The following is a 21,002-nucleotide window of genomic DNA, read 5'->3' as shown; positions in this document are numbered from 1 at the left end:
AGAGTCAGAACTGGTACACAACGGTAGAGGGGTATGTCCTGTTCTGGGATTGGGAGTTCCTGATTAGGTTCGGGTGTCTTGGAAGGGAGATTGTTGTATGATGTTTTGGTGGTGCTTCTTGGGTTATTAGGTTTGATCTATGTGTTGTCAATGAGTGATTTCAAGGGCGAAATCTAATTCAAGTGGGGGAGAATTTTAACACCCCGAATCCTGGATGAGAAATTAAGAGTTATAATGCACTTTGGAGGACCTACTCGACGAGTTGGTTGGTCTTGACTTGTCGTGTAGGGGCTGAGCTGGCCACACGGGTTATGAAGCCTACTCGTCGAATCGAAGGGCTAGACTCGACGAGTTGAGTCTGTATTGAGAAAACCCTAATTTTAGGACTTGCAACCTGTTTAAAGGCCCTTAAGCCCTCATTTCTGCCTCCCTGACCATTTAGACACACTGAGAGAAACCCTAGACGAGTTGTAGGCGTTGTGTGAGACAGAAAGGCTAAAGATCTTCTGTTCAAGTGCATTTTTAGAAGATGGTTGAAGAGAAAGAAGGTTTGGAATGAGAAGAAGCTTTGGATCAAGTGTTCTTTCGGTTCCATCTTTCAATTGGAGGTTAAAAAAAGCTATCTCATTGATCATTCCTTTTGTTAGATCTCTTTCTCGAGATTTTTAGGGCTTTATCCTATCCATCTTTTGGTTTGGAGTTGTTGAGTTGGTCATGGAAGTTGAGACTACAGATCTGAGCTATATGAGTCCCTATGAGCCCAAATATTCGAGCATTATCAAGCTTTGGGCAAGTGGTCAAGCACAAAGACATTATGGAGTTTGTTTTGGCATCTTGAGCCCTATATGCCATGCATGAACGTAAAGTTTGCAGCTAGACGTGATGATTTAGCCTTAGGAGGCTAGATCCAAAGTATGAGACCTTATTTATGTCCAAGATCATCTGAATGAGGAAATGGACTGAATAGACTCGACAAGTTGGTCAGCCGACTTGACGAGTCGGTTTGGGTTTACCCGATGGTTTGGATGCGCAACAGACTCGACGAGTTGATGAGACAACTAGACGAGTTGAGAGGGTTTTACCCGCCTTTGGATTAAGAGTGGACTCGACGAGCTGATGAGACAACTCAACGAGTAGGTAGGGTTTTTCCCGATCTTTTGGACGCCGCATGGACTCGACGAGTTGCCTAGCAACTCGGCGAGTAGAGCCAAGTTTTCTCGATTTATTGAGTTTTGAGGGACTCGACGAGTTCATGAGTTATACTCGGCGAGTTGAGTCAACATGGACTGTTGACTTGGGTGTGGACTTCCATTGACTTTTAGAGTTGGATCAGTTTTGACTGTTGACTCCCGTTGAATTTAGGGTTTTGGTTAACTGTGGATGTTGGAGGCCATGGAGGGACGGAGATTTGATCAGCAACTCGAGTGCGAGATACTTTGCTTTACTCTGCGAGGTGAGTCTTCTCACTATACTTACCTTGAGTGGTAATTTGTGTGACCGGAGGCTCTTGTGTGCTTATATTGAGTATTGTCATATTATGAATTGCGTCTTTGTGATTTATGTGGTATGTTGTTCTGTGCTTCTGTTGAGTTAGGACCGGAGCGTCCTCATTGAGATACCAGGACTAGAGGGTCCGACCCGAGCTGTGGGACCGAATGGTCTTCACTGAGACACATGACCAGAGGGTCCTTATCGAGAGATAGCCATGAGAGGTTAACTATTTGTGTGAGTGGTATTTTAGGCAACTCACTAAGCTTCGTGCTTACCGTGTTGTGTGATATGTGTTTCAGGTACTTCTCAGGATCGCGGGAAGGTGTCGACTTGATTGCACAGATGAGATGGAGTTATGTTTTGAGGATCTTGGATTTTTTTAACGATTATGGATGTGTGTTTTGATAAATTGATACTTTGGGATTTTTGTGAAATGTGTTAATGAGAATTATGAGATTTTAAAATGAAAAATTTGTTTGAAAATTTACGGTGTTACATTACTTTTTTTTGGATAAAAATAAACTTAGATATTGAAAAAAATTACAACAAAACGAAGTGAGTTTTTTTGGAAAATAATTTGTTTTTTCATACGTCAACATAGATCTTTATGGAAAGAGGACGGATAATCGTAAACAACAGTATTTTAATTTTTTTCGATAAAAAACATGGCCTAAAAAATTTAAATTAAAAAAAAATGGTTTTTCGGTAAAATGTGGGGTTTTTCGTATAATCCAGTGTATGTGCATCTAATGTACAAGTGCACATCCATTCCCGTGATCGTTGATCATTATGATTTTTAACGCTTATGATTAGTTCATTTATTCCTTGTTAGTAGTGGTTCTGTATTGAACATTACATTTTATATATATATATATATATATATATATATATATATATATATATATATATATATATATATATATATATATATATATATATATATATAGGTTCAGGTTCATTTGAGACCATTCTAATTTTGTGAAACCGTGAGACCAAATCTAAAAATAATTTTAAAATGAAAAATAAATGGAAAAATCCAAAAATTCTTTTTTTAAATATTATTTTCGGAATTTGAATTAACTAAAATAAATAAAAAAATTCCCGTTTTTTTTTCAAAAATACGTGAAATATTCTAATAGAATATTACACTGTACATATTCTAAAAAATAAGTTTAAAATCTAAAAATTCTTTTTTTAAATATTATTTTCGGAACTTGCATTAACTAAAAAAGTAAAAAATAAATAAAAAAAATCCCGTTTTTTTTTTTAAAATACGTGAAATATTCTAATAGAATATTACACTGTACATATTCTAAAAAACAATTTCAAAATGCAAAATAAATGGAAAAATCCAAAAATTCTTTTTTTGAAATATTATTTTCGGAATTTGAATTAACTAAAAAAATAAAAAAAAATAAGAAAATAAAAAAAAAATAAAAAAATTCGTCTCACGGTCTCACAAAATTAGACCGTCTCACATGAGCCTAACCCTATATGCATATATGCATATATATATATATATATATATATATATATATATATATATATATATATATATATATATATATATATATATAGTAAATTACACAAATGGTCCCTCTAGTTTAGGGTAATTTGCGCGTTTGCTTCCTAACTTTTCTTTTTAACTTGGACCGTCCCTATTGTTTACTTTTATTACGCGTTTGGTCCCTATCACCCTAAAAAAGACACTTTCGCCCTTAATATTAATTTTTAATTGTTTTATTTATTATATAAATTTATATTATAAATTTATTAAAATAATTATTTAACAAATTAAATCCATTACTACCCCAAGTCTCTTTCTTACGTCCAATGCCTCTTCACCTCAAGCACCATCTCTGGCACTCTACCAGATCTAGTACCTAAATGTGATCATGTTTTGTCGATTTTGCAGCCCAACACCCCTCAATTTTTTTAAATGATAACAGGTTTTGATATACGATTTGATCAAATACGTTTGGGTTTAGATTGAATTTTGGGAGAGCAAACATGTTTGCTTTTTGATTGATTTCTGGTTTTTAGGTTTTAATAATGGATTTGAGGATTAAATTTTTTATTTCATTAGGTTCTAGATAAATTTTCGAGAGAATAGGGAGATTATCCAGAATGGTGGTGGTCGTCGGTGGTGGATTGGGAGTGACCGGTGATGATGGTCGGAGGTGACGAGGTTGGTGGTGGAGGTGATCTTGTAGATGGGCAATAACTTTGAGGGTGTGGGGGTAGTAAGAGATTTATTTTGTTAAATAATATTTGAATAAATTAATAATATAAATAACTATATAATAAATAAAATAACTAAAAACTAATATTAAGGGCAAAATAGTCTTTTTAAGGATGGCAGGACCAAACGTGCAATAAAAGTAAACAGTAGGGATGGTCCGAGTTAAAAAGAAAAAGTTAAGGATCAAACACACAAATTAGCTTAAACCATAAGGATCATTCGTGTAATTTACTCAGATATATATATATATATATATATATATATATATATATATATATATATATATATATATATATATATATATAAATTTTTCCGGTGTCCCAACATACGCTAGAACGTTTAAGCGGTAGATTCGAGATGAGTGGTCCATACTAATTATTGCATTCCCAACCTTTTTTCCTTAAGTGAATCTCTAGCTCTCTCTCTCTCTCTCTCTGTCTATATATATATATATATATATATATATATATATATATATATATATATATATATATATATATATATATATATATATATATTATACCTTATAAAGCATCTTTGGTCAAACGCTGAATTTTAAGTCGTCCAAACCATAATGCAATATGTACAATACTTTGACGCATCGAAATCTTATCTGGTCAACCATTCATAAATCTAACTAATTTCCCAAAAAAAAATCTACGATGAACCACATTTTACCAAAAAAATAGGAAATGAATTGGTCAAAGTTGACCGAGTATTCCGTCGCTGTGGTCAAATTTAGTCTAATATTTTACTACTTATTTATATCTCCCATATTAAATGCTAATCTCTCATTTCCTCTCTCAAAATTCCGTCTCCTCAAACGAACATCATCGATTTCTTTGCCCAATTCGTTTATCCTTTCTCATCCCCATTTCTGTAATTCAAAAGGTAAAACCAAGATTACCCTCTCCCATCTACCCAAAACAACCATCAATCACTACTCAGTACTTCCGCCAACCTTCTTTTCTCAATTCACTACTAGAAAAACAGCCTTTTACGACGCTCGTTGCGCATCGTAAAACGCTCAGACGACGCGCAAATGCGCGTCAAGGAAGACCCTGTCATAACGAGAGACGACGCGCTTTTGCACGTCCTCTATAGACGACACGTATTTACGACGCGCATTTATGACACGTAAAGCGTATCATTAAAGCCGCTGTCATGAAAAGTCATGTCATAAATGAAGATGACACACATTGCACAAAAACTTAACCATCAAGTTGTAAAGTCCCAAAATTCAAGACTAAAAATTTCTTTTAATAAAACATTACTTTAAGCAAATTCATCATTTCAAAACATAAACAGAGTATTAGTTTCCAAAATACATGTTCGTTATCAGAGTAAACATTCCCAGGCTGTCTAAACTATGGTGTGTGCCATGCGATCACCCCGAGCTCTTCCCTCCGCTACCGGAAGTACCTGAAACCAAAACTGAAAACCGTAAGCACGAAGCTTAGTGAGTTCCCCACCCTACCACATACCATGCATAACCACATACTGCACAAACTGGGCCACACCCGCTATCCTGGGCCTCGCCCCCTACCTCGGGCCTCGCCCGCTACAACGGGCCTGCCGCTCCAGGCCCCGCCTGGCTTCGAGCCCCGCTCGGATACAGATCTATTTCACTTAGGCCTCGCCTGTCACAGGGCCTCGCCCACTAACATATAATAGCACATAAACATATCACATCACATCACATAAGCTCAACACATACTAACGGATCTTGTCCTAAGGCCTCACCTATCTCTGGGCCCCGCCCTTGTTCTGCTACTGATGAGTCATGGAACCCCGTCCATACTCCTGTTGATAGTGAGGTACGGGCCAAGCCCACCCTCATTCCTTCCCTAACTTGGGCCTCACCCCTGATCTGCTGCTACTGAGATGTGGAACACCATCCACACTCTGTTATTGGTAAGATACGGGACCTCGCCCACACTCACCTCCCTACCAGGCACATACAGGTATCACCAAACAACAAGTATAAACTATCACACAAACCATTCCTTGGGCACCCGCCCTCTATCATTGGACCTCGTCCCGTATATCATACTAGCATACTGTGCCTAGGGCTAACCCTCGGGTCTTCTACTCATAACTACATGGGCCGACATTATGGCCTTAGACCCATTCATACAAAGGGAAACTCACCTGCACTGGCTGAACTTGCTGATGGTCCCACTAGCCGCTACCCGGCAACTCTCTGAACTCCGGCTCCACCCGCTCCCTGAGCTACCAATAACAATGCAACACTGAGTCTAATTGACCCCCGAAAGACTACCAAGTCAACTCTGGTCAAAGTCAAAGTCCTGGTCAAAGTCAACCTTCCAGGTCAACCCAACTCGTCGAGTCACCCTACTGACTCGCCGAGTTCATAAGTTCAGAGTCCTTCCACTCGCGACTCTACTCGCCGAGTCAGTCCATGACTCGCCGAGTCTACCGATTTCCGAGTCCTGACCTGTCCAACTCTCCGAGTCTCCATTCGAATCACTGATTCGAGTCTAACCTCGAAGGGTTTGGGGTTCCGCGACCTGACTCGCCGAGTCCAAGAACAGACTCGCCGAGTACAAGGCAATCTTCATCCAACTCGCCAGGTTGTTCTTCCAACTCGCCGAGTTCATGCCCAACTTCATCCGGCTCGACGAGCTGTTCATCCCACTCGTCGAGTTCCTCCTCATCTTCAAGCTACTCGCCGAGTCCACTCAAAGGACTCGCCGAGTCCATCCGGTCCTTCATACATGCAGAGGACTTTTGAGTCATGCAGGGACTCAAATCTGTAGATCTACCCTTCCCAAGCCTATTCCTCACATAAAGTTGCAAACTTTACATGTAGAGAAGGAGATCTAGGCAAAATACACCATAAACTAGGGTTTAAGGCAAGGAGGCTCCATAATCAACTCAAGGGCTGCTACTTTATGCTTCTCAAGACCATAATATGCTTATATCTGAAGTAGCAACTTCAAATCTGGCTTCTAACTCAAAATAATAACATTATGGCTAAAAAGCCCCAACAACCACACATAGATCTAGGTGCAAAAAGGGTCCAGGAACTAGTTTATTACCTCCAAATGCTCAGAATGAACTCACAATCCCAGATCTATAGTCCCTTCTTGCTCCTCCAAGTTCCTTCTTCCTTCTCCAAGCTTTAATGCACCTTCCAAGGCAACAAATGGCTCAAAAAGAGGATATGGCGGCTAGGGTTTAATGTTCTGGGTGAAAGAGGCAGTAAAGGAACCCTATGGGAGAGAATGAGGCGTTTAAATAGGCTCCAAGTCCCGAATTTAGGGTTTTCCTTGCACAGACCAGACTCGCCGAGTCCACTTGGCCGACTCGCCGAGTTGGTCACTTACACCTCGACCCGGATCCCGCTCAGACTCGCCGAGTCCCTCCTTGGACTCGCCGAGTCGACCCCTAAACTTAGGGTTTTCTTTCCTTTCTTGGCCTTCAAAACTTTGGGTGTTACACAAGTAGTTTTGACTTTGTGCATCAAAAAAATGTACAAGTTTTACCAGTCATCTATCCTAAAAAATAAGCACAAAAACACAATTTTTTTACGCATTGCTTGATCTTTTAGTTGGTTAAAAGCATCTTCATTTTCATCAACAAATTCTATATTTTCATGGGCTAAAATATGTAGCTCACTACCAATAGAAACTCATAAATATACGAACTTGCAAGAAAGACTTTACTAGAGGCACAACTATGAGTCTAAAATCAAGTAAAGAGTAAGATACGTGAAGTATGATGACAGTCTTACGGGTATTGTTGTTATAGCAGCTAGAATTTGCTGTTTTGACTAATAGTAGTTTGTAGTTTGGGTTGAATGTGCTTGAATTTAAAGTAAAGCCACGCACCTGAGAGTTACCTTGTGAACATTACCAAGGAGGGCGGATGAAATACGCTCTATTCAGTATTCAGATAGACTACCCCCACCCCTAATAAAGGTTACTTCAGGGGATTATGTTAAGTTCACAAGTGAAACTGGGGAAAGAGGGTAGAACCTCAAGCTAATTTATTAAGACAAGTGGAAATTTTGGTTGGTGGCTATATAGAAATTTGAATTTTTGGGTAGTTAGTGACACGTAAATAAGATGTTTGTCATAAGTAAAAGAAGTATAAAGGATCATGTGGCTTGTGATGACGTAGGGTCCTAGGACCATGTGTAAGCCATATATGGCTTCTTTGTCTGAACAACCATAGTCAGAAGTCCACGCTTTACCTACCACAAAAAAAAAAAAAACAAAAACCATGACACAAGGGTATAATTGTAATTTTAACTAAATTAGTTTTAAAAAAGACAAGATTACTCACCGATTGTGAACTTGTGAAACCTGAGCATGTCCATTACACCAACATGAGCAAGTGCACATCCGAATAGATCGGGCCTCTGTCATAACCAAAAAAAATGTTTTATGAATAATAACAAAGAATAATTTATTAAAGATTTAAATATTTATTGAATTAGCATAATACCTGATTAATGCAAGCTCCAACAAGTAGGCCACCATTGCTTCCACCTTTAATTGCCAATTTGTTAGGGTTTGTATACCCTGAAGATGCAGGAGTGAGCTTAGATTCCGACTGCTGCATTCCAATTACAGTTCGCATGATTCTTGCATCAATTTTGCTGAGCTGTATCTTCAAAAAAGTAAGATGAAGTATAGATACTACACATAAATATAAAATATACATCTCCATAAATCGAACTAACCTCAATTGACGATTGTTCTTTCTGCTTCTGGATTGCAACTTCTATAAAAGAATCCACTTGATGCAGATAGTCATTTCACCAGATTCCGAGTCACATAGATGAGGATTCACAAACCCAAACTGGTTAACATTCAAAGATTCAGCTTCTTTTAAAACATTTGCCAAGGCATCATCACAACTCACCATAAGCTCTTCAAGTACTCAGAATGACATAATTGGTGTTGGATACAAATATTAAAAAGAGGGAGGATTGAAGGAAGAGAAATACGGACCTTAATATGGAGCCAGTGGTATCATTTTGGAGAGCCAGGTGAACAACACCAACCTAAGTAGAATTATGTAATTTCTCATGCAATATTCTAACAGGCAGGGAAAGCTGTCTGGGGACAGTGGGTGATTCTGGAGGATTGGAAGGATTTTTCAAAGCTCAATATTATAATAATGAGAAATGAAAGTAAGATGCTACAATAATTATACCTGTATTCGGACCCCTTGACTTCAAAGAAGGCTGAGAGGTGAGATTTTCCAGCAACTTTTCATCACTATGGTTCAACAACAATCTCCCACATACTTTTTTAAAAGTTGTAGAATTGTTCTAGATATACTCCTCTGTAGCTGCCTCCAACTTAAGCCAGACTGTGTGGTCCGTTTCATCCAACTGCATATCACAACGTTCATCAACTGTAAAAACAACAGAACGTATGCTATGAATTTAGCTATTTAAGTCATTCATGATATGTTGTAGCATTAATTTCAAACAATAAAAAGAATTTAACATAACATTATTTTCACCTGGATTGGAACAGAACAACAACCGATTGAAACAAGAGTGTCGATTTTTGCATCTGGCCATAGAAGTTGTGCTTCACGTATTGCAAATATTGTAGGGTTATTTGCCACAATAGCACAATCTTGCCACCTAAATACACCTAGACAAGATAGATGATATATAAATGAAAAATGTCAGCTTTTTTATATTTTTACAAATTACTCAACAAGATGTTACAATTATAAGCTCAGGGTTTAGAGTTTAGGGTTTATACCATCAGAGTAATCATCAAGATAATATGGTGCAGCAGATGATGCTCTTATAGCATCCCATAAATCATGTCTACAGCTTCCCAAGTAAGCACTCCTTTTATACCAAACTTGAGCACCAGTATTTGCAGTTGTTTAAAAATTGTCTGACATTGTCAAAGGAACTTCTTGTGTGCCAGCAGGGTACTAGATTTTAAATAGAAATAATGTAAATGATTGTTTATTTTCCATTAGGAAGCAAATTTAATTAATAATTAGTGGAAAATAAGTACCTGATAATTACGGAATATAAACGGCTGAGTTGGTGCCACGTTGACTAAAGTTGATACAACAAAAACTTTTGGAATCCTTTTTACTGATGAATCAATTAAAAGATCTCCATCTTCATCTGCACATATCTCTTTTAATAGCCTCTCAAATTGATCGGCACTGTGCTGGACAAAATAATAGAGCTCCTTTCATCTGCACATATATCTTTTAATGTCTAAAAGGAGAATCTAATCATAATATATAATCAAAGAAAAGGTAAAAGAGTCACCAAGATGTGCATGTATTATATATATATAGTATTTGGCACCTAGCAAAGACATAAACATAGATGAAACTACTTGGTTTCCATTATAGGTCACCAGAGTCACACCAACTGAGGGTCCATCTTTTGGAACTGCTCCTGCTGGGAAATGTATATGGATGTCTCGCCCTTCAAGCAGATTCCCTTCTCCTTCTCCACAACCCAGATTAAGCTTTGTTACCCTTGCTCTTACCTAATAATAAAATTAAGTAAATAAACAAACACACACTTATATAGATAGAAATTGAAGAGGAGATACCCAATTCAAAGCCAAAGAACAGTGTAACAGGTTGCCCAAAAACAACAAAAACCACATTGCTTACCAATTTTAAGAAATAATTTGTATAGAAATAGAAAACAGGAGATATTGAAGGAGCTCGTGCTGCATTTCAGCTTTGTGATACTTCTGAATCTGATTTATCTTTCATTGAAACCCCAATAAAAGAGGCTAATATGTTACAGCCTCAGTTACCGAACTTGATAGATATATTTCAACTTGCTGAAATTTGTTCAGAGATTAAATACTTCACAGTGGAGGACGAGAAAAAAAATAGATTATAATATTCACGTATATATAATTGGAAGATATATAGAAAATTCGAATAAGCATCAATCAAACCTGTAGTTGTTTTCGGGACAATAGGAGAAGAGGGAGAATATGAAATTGAGATCACATAGTCTTCTACGTGAAGATGAAATTGAGGTCAGGTGAGCATGAGATCGTCGATGAGGAGAAGTGAGCAAGGGGTTGTCGGAAGGTGAGGCCAGGTCGCCGGTTCGATGGTATAGAGCGCTGAGTGAGCGAGTGTTTTGAGTCTTAAAAAAGCCCTAGAATTAATATCAATAACAGTCCCTGTGATTTTTTTATTCAACCCTTTTATGTTCACCATATCCCTCTTCCTTCTGCCCTATTAGATGAAGAAAGGTGAAGTGAGATAGCAGTCGATGGTTCGATGGTTTGCAGGGAAGATGGTTTGAGGTGTAATGGCACAAGTTGATGCTTCTGGATATATTGATGGTGGTTGCTGTTACCGTAGAGATATCAATGGTACCACAGCTTAAAGTAGAGATATCAACGGTACCGTTCTTTGAAGCGGCGGCCATGAAGACTAAGGCCCTAGGGCTTTTTCTTGCTAGTTGGAAGAGGCGGGAGGGGGGTTTAATTTTTGGGATTCAATAGGCGGGTGAAATCCCGCCTTAAAAACGTGTGTTTCATTAAAATTATAAAGCGGCACATTTAGAGGACGCACATTTTATGAAAGGCACCCTCCACATTTATTTTTTTTTTCTTTTCTAACACTAATTTTAGGGAACGCACAAATACGTGCCCACTATCATTCAAATTTTGCAAAATTGACATTATTTTTTAGGGCACACACAAATGCGCGTCCTCTATCAGCGAGTGTCATTGTTTACGCATCATTAAAGGGTTGTTTTCTAGTAGTGATTTAATCCTTGACCCACTACTTCTCACCACCATTGACAATCGCCACGACCAGCGCACCACCTCACTATCGATGCTCGCCACCACCAGCATACCACCCAGCTCTCTTCCTTTCTTTGTAAAAGGTTTGATTTTTCTGTTTAATCATTGTATTCCATCGTAATCTATCTCTAATTTAAAATACATTATGTTTACAGAATGTAGCTTAACCGTTGGGGTTTAGATGGAATTAGTCGATGCCTCCTACCCAAAGCCAGTGTTTCTCTCCGTACACCAACATCGTAAAGCGATCACTACTGCCATCACATGATCAACTCACCTGTAGAAACCTTATCCTTTATCATTATCGAACCTCCTGAAACCCTAGCTGCCAACCTCCAAACACACTACCATCGGTGCAATGAGAAACCCTAGCCACGATAATATTCAAACTCGTTAATTGGAGAGCATCACAAACTCATTCACCTCTCTCGATGTAATATTCATGAATACCCCTAGCTTTGAGCTCCCAGAGCTCCCCCTGTTCCCTGACTATGAATGTTTTAAGCCTGAGACGGCGCTCCTCCATCTCTCTCTGTAAAGAAAATCCCTAAGTGCCGCCACCACATCTGATTCATATCCTCATGAAGACCCATCTCAAGATATATGAGAACGTCTTCCACTATCCTCATATGTCAATCTTTCTTATCCTTCATAGAAAAACCTAAGGTAAACTTTATTTTTATCTCTTAGTTACAAATCCCTAAAATTAAAAATCTCTAGATTACAAATCCCTAGTCTTCTTGGTTTTTTTCAGTGAATTTTGCAGGTTGTAGTGTATACATGAGCTTATTCTCAAGATTAAGAAATATTTTGTAGGTATCTCAAATTTGATAAAAACATATTTGATTTGATGTGTTTTTTTGTTTATCCTCTAATTTGCTCAAAAGAATATTTCTTTTTGTATTTTTGTTATCTCAGATTTGTTCATAGTAGAAACAAATGGTTAAATTCTTAAATTGTGTTCCATCTTCATTAAGGTATGTAAATGTATGCATATTGTGAAACCTAAACAAGTAAATGTAAAGGAAAACTTGAAAGGTGGTTTTAATATACCCTATGTTGAGATCAGATATGGAAATCACAATCTTCGTCTATGTTATCTCATCCAGGTAGCATAGCAGACTCCCCTTCTATATCTTTCTGGATTTTTTTTTGTTCTTTTGTTTATACATACAAAATTTTGGAGATTATTCGATCACTAATATCCAACCTGATGTATATTTTGACCTATACTTATATGGTCTCACATTAGCTAGGTCAAAAACCTCGTCATTTTACTTTGATTTCATTTAGAATATGGAGAGACTTTGAAGATTTAACCTTAGGTATCAACCTATATAATTCATATGCATGATTTCTTATTGTATTTTGTAGCATCCAGGATTTTCCAGGTATTATTATTATTCATCATAATTGAAGTGTGGAGTGGTTTGGTTTAGGCTTTGACCTTTGGGCCTTACTAGTGGGTTGAGGAAGCTGCATACGCGAGGTGTACATTGCCAAGTATGCCCGACGTACTCGTGGAAAGGAAGCATGGAGGCAAAGCATGTACGCCCAGCGTACCAGGCGTACGCCCCGCGTACGTGTGCAACTCTTTAAAACCTAAAATTTTGGGTTTACTCCCTATATAAAGAACATTACCCCTATTTTTTCAGCCTCCCTTCACCCTCATACAGCCTCCATGAAAACCCTAGTCTACTTTTGTGTGTTCTTGTGATTTGGGAGCTATTTGAGAGTATTTGGTGTCGTTTTGGTGCTTTGGAAGAGAAATGAACTTGAAGAAGGAGCAAGGATCCACCAAGAGCTTGTAGATCTAGAAGATTTGCACCATTTCTGACTTATTTGAGGTATCAAGTTCCAACCTTGGTCATTATATTCTTAGATTTGTTTATGGGGGTGTTTAAAGTTACTTTTGGACTCCATTGTTGAGGCTTCTTGCATCTTAATGATTTCAAAGCATAATAGTTGTCCTTTTGGGTTCTTAGAGGCACTAAGAGTCATAAAAATCGGACCTTGATGGTTAAGCCATAACCATGCAAGTGTTTGTGGGTCTTAAAGTTTGTTAAAAGGACCAAAATCATGTTTTGACCCTAACCTTGCATGCAAGCACATAAAGTTCGTGACTTTATGGTTTAGGAGGTCTTAAAGGACCTGGATCTGCATATTGGACGTAAAGACTTAATGGATTAAGTCATGAATGAAGTCCCAAAGAAGTTGGCCAGTACGCTTGGCGTACTCCTAGTATGACACGCCTACTTGGTCAACTCCCCATCCTGGTCAAGGCCAAGTACGCCGCGCGTACGCATGCAGAATGAATGTTTTGGGCTTTTGGGCCTTAAGAAAATGGGTATAGCCCTCAGATATGCTAGGCAACTATCCGGTTAAAATAGACCAAAGGGGAGGTCAACATCCAGATATGCTAGGCAACTATCCGACTGAAATAGACCGAAGGGGAGGCTAGCACCCAGATTTGCTAGGAAACTATCCGGTTGAAATAGACCAAAGGGGAGGCCGGCACCCAGATATGTCTGGCTAAATATGTTATTGTATGGCATGTGGTATGATGGGGAACTCACTAAGCTTTGTGCTTATAGTTTCAGTTTTGTTTCCAGGTACCTCTTCTTCGAAGGGGAAGGAGCTGGCTCGGTAGCAGCGCACCACACACATACATGATTCGGCATTACGAGATTCATGGGATTATACTGTGACATTGTTACTATTTTATGATATGGTTTTGAGACATGTGACTATGGTTTTATGAAATGATATGATTCGATGATGTTTTTTAATAAACAATTTTATAAGTTAATTAAAAACAAAATTTTTGCTCATGATTTTTGGGATGTTACAAGTTGGTATCAGAGCCTTGGTTTGAGGGATTCAGACACACCTGCGGGGCTGTCTGGACTCAAATCGAGGGTTTGAAAGATTTTTACAAGAAAATTGTTTTCTAAAATTAAAATAAAAAGGATTTGAGATAGAACAAGGTGTGTGATGCGTGCGACCAGCCGAGCTCAAGTAAGTATTCCCCAAGATACCCATACATGTTATGTTACGATATGATATGCTTATGAGAACTGCATGCTAGATTAGGGCTAAGGATCTAGGAAGATGTCGTATGTGCCTGTTATATGTGCTTATTGAATTACATGTTAGAACTGATTAGTCAATAATATGATTGCTGAATAGGACATGCTTGGTATGGTTACTCGATGCTCGAATGCTGCTTGCTTTGTGCTTTTAGGAGTTCTAGTTATCTTTAAGTAACTGGTAAACGAATACGTTAACTTATATATTTCAAGGGTTAAATAATTTCAGAAGGTTAGGTCTAGCCCTATTTCGCAACTCGTGTTTGAGTCCAACTGTTGTAGGGTAGGACCTCTCATTCGAAGAATTATCTGGTCTTAGTGATACGTAATGGTATTCACAAGCTAGTTAGGTAAAGGTAGCGGGGATTCCTTATGCAGTTGATGGCGGAGAGTAGGTCGAAGAGTTACTCTAGGGTAAGCCTAGGATAAGATTAGAGTAGTAAGCAAAAGTCAGGAAAGGGACTTGGTGAAGTCAAGGCAATCCTTGAGGAAAGTACGGATAGATGTGGAAGGTAGTATGGGCCCGTACTACTAAAGCCAGAGGATTCGTACTCGAGTCAAGGAGGGCCAAGCTAGAACAAGGAAAATTGTATTTTGTGGGATCTCTTGAGGTTGTGTATGACCCTGAAAGTTATTTGATTTTTTCAAAATGGTGATGATTATGCGTCATGGAGGAGGATCAGGTTCAGGATCAGGCTCAGGATAAGGTTTGGGATCAGGTGCTGAGCTAGTTGATGAGGGACTACGTGAGTTCATTGCTTCTGAGATCACTAGAGGCATCCTTGAGTCGACCCTGGTGATTTTTGGGTGGATCGAGGAGGGAATTATTGAGCTGATGGAGGATCGCCTCAGGGCATTTAGGAGTGACTGGGCAGTTAGCCAGTCAGGGGCGTGCACACTGTCCTTTAAGGACTTCAGGGGATGCGGTGCGCCAGACTTTTACGGGGTGAAGGACCCCATTGTTTCCAGGAGATGGATTGCAGACATGGAGTCTGCTCAGTTGACTAGCTCCTGCCCTGAGGGGTCGAAGGTCTGGTATGTTGTTGGATGCTTAAGGGACAAGGCTAGAGATTGGTGGGAGTCAGTTGGGGATTCCTTGGGAGCCTCAGCTGTTGAGGCGATGACCTGGTCGGACTTTGTGACCAGGTTTAGGGCTAATTTTGTGCCGACTGTGGAGCTTCAGCAGCTGGCCAGGGAGTTTCTTGATATGACACAGACGACTGAGACGGTGGCGGAGATTACCGCCAAATTCAGAGAGAATGCTTTATTGGTACCCCATTTGCAGGAGATGAGGAGATGCGGAAGACCCGCTACCATGATATGTTGAGGGCTGATATCCGGGAGCATGTCAGCTACTCAGCATGCCCGACCCTAGATTCCATGATTATGAGGGCGAGGGTGAGGGAGAGGGAGATTGATATAGAGCACCTCCGGAAGAGGAAGGCGGAGACTGAGCGGGTGACTGGGGTTTCGGGGAAGAAACCCAAGGGATTCGACGTTGGGTCGAAGGGCCAGCAGGGTCGGGGCCGCTGTGGGAAATGCGGCAAATCGCATGAGGGAGTATGCAGGACTGGGGGATCGGGATTCTTCAAGTGCGGTAAGACGAGTCACTTTAGCAAGGATTGTACAACCCCAACCACCACCATTCCGACATCGGAGTTGTTGTGTTTTCACTACAACGAGCGAGGGCATAAAAAGGCCAACTGCTCGAGATTGACAGCAGCAGCGCCAGCTCCAGCGACCCCGCAGATCACTGATGGCCGGCAGGGCAAGTCGGAGGCTCCAATGGTAAGGAGCCGAGCCTTCCAGTTGACAATCGAGGAGGTCCACGCCACACCCGATGTGGTGACGGGTATGATTTCTTCTCCCTAGCTTTTATTATATGTTGTTTACGATATTTATGTGCTATGTTATGTGTCTTGTTTAGGATCGTTCCATGTGAACGATATTCCAGTTCAGGTGTTGTTTGATTCGGGTGTTACCCGATCATTTGTTGCTCTTGCACTTAGCAAGAGTTTCCCTGAGTCTTCGGACATGTTGGATTGCCCTCTACAGGTCGAGATTGTTGACGACCGATCAGTTCAAGCATCGGAGGTTTTCAGAGATTGTGTTTTGAGGCTGTTCGAGGAGCGCTATCTGGTAGATTTGGTTCCCGTAGCATTGCGTGGGAACAAGGTCATCATCGATATGGATTGGTTGAGCCCTAATGGGGCTATGATCGACTGCGCGCAGTAGTTGGTATGTGTCAGGACCCCAAGTGGGGGTGAACCGGTGATTCAGGGCGAGAGACCACAACATGGACCAGTCCTATGCTCAACAGCGAGGGTTAGGCGCTACCTTCAGCAGGGTTGCGCCGGATATGTCGCCTATTTCATGGATACCCGGGAGGCGGGTAAGGTGACGGTGAGCGATGTACCGGTGGTGTGAGAGTACTCGGATGTATTCCTAGAGGAGCTGCCTGGGATACCTCCGGAGAGACAGGTGGAGTTCAGGATCAACCTGGTCCCTGGTGCGGCCCCGATAGCCAAGGCACCGTATCGGTTGGCTCCTCCCGAGATGCAGGAGTTGTCTACACAGCTACAGGAGCTGTTAGACAGAGGATTTATTAGACTGATCAGTTCACCCTGGGGAGCCCCGATTTTGTTCTTGAAGAAGAAGGACGGGTCGCATCGGATGTGTATTGATTACCGGGAGCTGAACAAGGTAACAGTGAAGAACCGTTATACACTCTCAAGGATTGATGATCTTTTCGACCAGCTACGGGGTGCATCTTGGTTTCCCTAGATAGATTTACGTTCAGGCGACCATTAGATGAGGGTCAAAGAAGAGGATGTACAGAAGACTGCGTTCCGGACTCGCTATCGCCACTATGAGTTCGTGGTGATGCCCTTCGGGCTCACAAATACTCCTATCGCGTTATTGGACCTCATGAACCGTGTATACAGATCGATAATGGATCGGTATGTGATAGTTTTCATTGATGACATCTTGGTTTACTCCAAGACGAAGGAGCGGTACGAGGAGCACTTGCAAGAGGTGTTGGATACCTTGAGGAGGGAGAGCTTGTACGCCGAGTTCTCCAAGTGTGAGTTTTGGTTGCGTGAGGTGCAGTTTCTTGGGCACCTTGTCAACCAGAACGGTATTTTGGTTGACCCGACCAAAGTAGAGGTCATGATGAGATGGGAGGTTCCGAAGTCTCCATCTGAGATTCGGAGTTTCCTAGGATTGACAGGCTATTACCAGAGATTCATTCATGATTTCTCCAAGTTAGTCGTACTCCTGACCTGGCTGACGAAGAAAGCTGTCGTTTTTCGCTAGGGGCCTGAGCATCAGACAACGTTTGAGACACTGAGATAGAGACTATGCGAGGCGCCGATCCTGGCCCTGCCAGAGAGCGTGGAGGATTTTGTGGTATATTATGGTGCGTCCATCTTAGGATTGGGTGCGGTATTGTTGCAGAGAGGGCATGTTATCACGTACGATTCGAGGCAGCTGAAGCCTCACGAGACGAACTACCCGACGCATGTTTTGGATTTGGGGGCGGTTGTCTTCGCCCTCAAGATTTGGCAATACTACCTCTATGGGGTCCGTTGTACCATTTACACGGATCACAAGAGTCTGAGGTACCTTATGGACTAGCTAAATCTGAACATGAGGCAACATCGGTGGCTAGATGTCGTGAAGGATTATGATTGTGAGATCCTCTACCACCTGGGAAGGCCAATGTGGTGGCTGATGCTCTTAGCCGCATGGCTACCCCGATCAGAGACGTTTTTTGTGGATGACAGTGGTAACTCCGCTTCTAGAGCAGATCCGAGAGGCCCAGCAGGAGGCCAATAAGGAGGAACATTAGAAGAGCGAGCGTATTATGGGATAGGTTTCCTCCATCGACAACGATAGTCGTAGGTTGTTGACACTACATCGTAGGGTGTGGGTTCCCTCTCATGGGGGTGTGCATCAGGTTTTGATAGAGGAGGCGCACAAATCCAGGTTTTCTATTCATCTCGGGGCGACAAAGATGTATAGGGATCTTCGCCCTGATTACTGGTGGCCCTGCATGAAGCGGGATGTAGCATGGTATGTAAAGCGATGCTTGACCTACAAGAAGGTCAAGGCCGAGCACCAGAGGCCACATGGAAAGATGCACCCGCAAGATATTCCCATGCGGAAATAGGAACATATTTCCATGGATTTCATCACCAAACTTCCCAGGACCGCGCGGGGGGTGGATTCCATATGGGTCATCGTGGATCGATTGACCAAGAGTGCCCATTTCATACCGATCCAGGAGAGCATATCGGCCGAGAAGTTGGCCGACATCTACATTTGAGAGGTCATGGCCCGACATGGAGTGCCAGTCTTCGTGATTTCTGACAGAGATGTGCGGTTTACTTCCAGATTCTGGAAGAAATTCCACGACGAGTTGGGTACTCGTCTACACTTTAGCACCGCTTTTCACCCGCAGATGGATGGTCAGAGCGAGCGAACCATCCAGACTCTGGAGGATATGTTGTGGGCATGCGTTCTAGACTTCGGTGGTAGCTGGGATACCTACCTTCCATTAGCTGAGTTCTCCTACAACAACAGCTATCGTGCGAGTATCGATCGTCCTCCCTTCAAGATGTTATACGGGAGGAAGTGCAGGACCCCGATTTGCTGGGGTGAGGTTGGGCAAAGAGTCATGGGGAGTACTGAAGTGGTACTCAAGACGACGGAGAGGATCCAGCAGGTCCGGAGCAGGCTTCAGACTGTTCAGAGTTGGCTGAAAAGTTATACCGACAAGCGTCGTTCGGACTTGGAATTCCAGGTCGGGGATATGGTCCTCCTGAAGGTGTCACCTTTCTGGAAAGGTGTCATCCGGTTGAGGAAGCGGGGCAAGTTGGGCCCCAAGTACATCAGTCCTTTCAGGGTTGCTGCCCGGGTGGCAAGGTGACATATAGGCTGGATCTCCCAACCGAGCTTAGTCAGATTCATAGCACCTTTCACGTCTCCTAGCTGCGGAAATTCTTGGTAGACGACTTTGCAGTGGTACCTCTCGAGGATATTCAGGTGGATGATAGCCTGAACTACATCAAGCGACCGATAGCTATTTTAGATAGGAGAACGAAGGCGTTGAGGAATAAGGAAGTAGAGCTGGTGAAGGTGCATTAGAAACACAGCAAAGGCTCGGAATGGACTTGGGAGCCGGAGGATGAGATGAGAGAGCACTATACCGAGTTATTTTCAGCAGCGACGACAGACTTTCAGGATGAAGTCTAATTCAAGTGGGGGAGATTTGTAGCATCCGGGATTTTCCAGGTATTATTATTATTCACCCTAATTGAAGTGTGGAGTGGTTTGGTTTCGGCTTTAACCTTTGGGCCTTACTAGTGGGTTGAGGAAGCTGCATACGCGAGGTGTACATTGCCAAGTACGTCGAACGTACTCGTGGAAAAGAAGCGTCGAGGCCAAGCATGTACGCCCATCGTACGTGTGCAACTCTTTAAACCTTAAAATTTAGGGTTTACTCCATATATAAAGAACATTACCCCCGTTTGTTCAGCCTCCCTTCACCCTCATACAGCCTCCACAAAAACCCTAGCATACTTTTGTGTGTTCTTGTGATTTGGGAGTTATTTGAGAGTATTTGGTGTAGTTTTGGTGCTTTGGAAGAGAAAGGAACTTGAATAAGGAGCAAGGATCCACCAAGAGCTTGTAGATCCAAAAGATTTGCACCATTTCTGACTTATTTGAGGTATCAAGTTCCAACCTTGGCCATTATATTCTTAGATTTGTTTGTGGGGATGTTTAAAGTTACTTTTGGACTCCATTGTTGAGGCTTCTTGCATCTTAATGATTTCAGACCATAATAGCTGTCCTTTTGGGCTCTTAGAGGCACTAAGAGTCATATAAATCAGACCTTGATGGTTAAGCAACAAACATGCAAGTGTTTGTGGGTCTTAAAGCTTGTTAAAAGGACGAAAATCATGTTTTGACCCCAACCTTGCATGCAAGCACATAAATTTCGTGTCTTTATGGATTAGGAGGTCTTAAAGGACCTAGATCTGCATTTTGGACATAAAGACTTAATAGATTAAGTCATGAATGAAGTTCCAAAGAAGCTGGACAGTACATTGGGCGTACTCTCTGGTATGTCGTGTGTACTTGGTCAACTCCCTGTCCTGATCAAGGCCAGCGTACGCTGGGCGTACATGCCAAGTACGTCGCGTGTTCACTTACAGAATGAATGTTTTAGGCTTTTGGGCCTTAAGAAAATGGGCCTGGACTTTTGCGCCCCGTGGCATACTGTGAATTATAATTCTAGACTTGGGAATATGGAACTTGAGTATTGGGCCTATTGGGCCATGATTGGACCCTTTGGAATTATTATATATT

Source organism: Lactuca serriola, chromosome 1 (assembly GCF_051521515.1).
Source record: "Lactuca serriola cultivar US96UC23 chromosome 1, Lser_US96UC23_V15, whole genome shotgun sequence".
NCBI classification, from domain to species: Eukaryota; Viridiplantae; Streptophyta; class Magnoliopsida; order Asterales; family Asteraceae; genus Lactuca; species Lactuca serriola.
This window is presented reverse-complemented; position numbering follows the sequence as displayed.